Raw genomic sequence first — 1215 nt, forward strand, 5'->3', positions numbered from 1 at the left:
ACTACAATTTAGAAAATTTCTTGATGTTTGTAAACAGTTACATATAAACATACCTTTGGTTGAGCTGTTGAGCAGATGCCAAGTTATGCAAAGTTTCTAAAAGACATTTTGAGTAAAAAGAAAAAGTTGACTGAGTATGAGACTGTAGCTCTGACTAAAGGGTGTAGTGCTTTGTTGTCCAGTAAAATCCCTCCTAAGTTGAAAGATCCTGAAAGTTTTACAATCTCTTGTTCAATTGGAGGAAAAGAGATAGGAAAAGCTCTATGTGACTTAGGTGCTAGTATAAACCTCATGCCTTTATCTATCTTCAATACCCTAGGCATAGGTGAACCTAGACCTACAACTGTGACTCTACAATTAGTTGATAAGTCCATAGCCTATCCTAAAGGAAAAATTGAGGATGTCCTAGTTCAGGTTGATAAGTTTATTTTTCCAGCTGATTTTATCATCCTAGACTTTAAAGCTGACAAGGACATTCTCATTATCTTAGGAAGATCTTTCCTAGCTACTGGAAGAACCCTGATAGATGTACAGAAGGGAGAATTAACCATAAGAGTCCAAAATCAAAAAGTGACTTTTAATGTTTTTAATTCCCTTAGGTACCTTGATGGGAGTGACGAATGCTCCCACATTTGTTCCATTAAATCTTCAACTCATGAGTAAGGAGTAAAGGACATACAGAGGAAAGGATTGAAGCATAAATGGAGAGAGAAGTATTCTAAAAAGTTGCTCCCACTATCAGATATCTCAACCTCAGTCTTACAACAATATTCTAACTCTCCTACTCAATCTRAGTAGGACAGGTTCTGTCTTCTTACCATACTCTGTGTTTTTATGTTTAACTTGTGTTTCTTTATTTGTTGTTTTAAAACATGTCGATGTCAGTATTGTTGTGATCATAAGAGACARTCMYTCTCTTATATGTTTTTGTGTCCTTTTCATTTAAGATGATCATACCATGCTTATGCTTGATTATCTTTGTTTTTCCATTTCAATAGTGCTTAACTTTGAGTCATTTTATTTTTAAAATGATCAAGTCACACTTATGACTAATCATCTTTGTTTTTTTTTTTTTTTCAATCTAGGATTTTGGGCACTGATTTTGAGTAGCATATTTTCTTTTAGCCATTATGCACCAAAAATAGAATAAATAATGAATGTGTTGTACAAATGCTTGAAATTAATGTCATAGCCACAATAATCCAAAGCTTAACC

The sequence above is a fragment of the Cynara cardunculus genome (assembly GCF_001531365.2).
Source record: "Cynara cardunculus var. scolymus isolate 2C chromosome LG 12, CcrdV1, whole genome shotgun sequence".
Classification (NCBI taxonomy): Eukaryota; Viridiplantae; Streptophyta; class Magnoliopsida; order Asterales; family Asteraceae; genus Cynara; species Cynara cardunculus.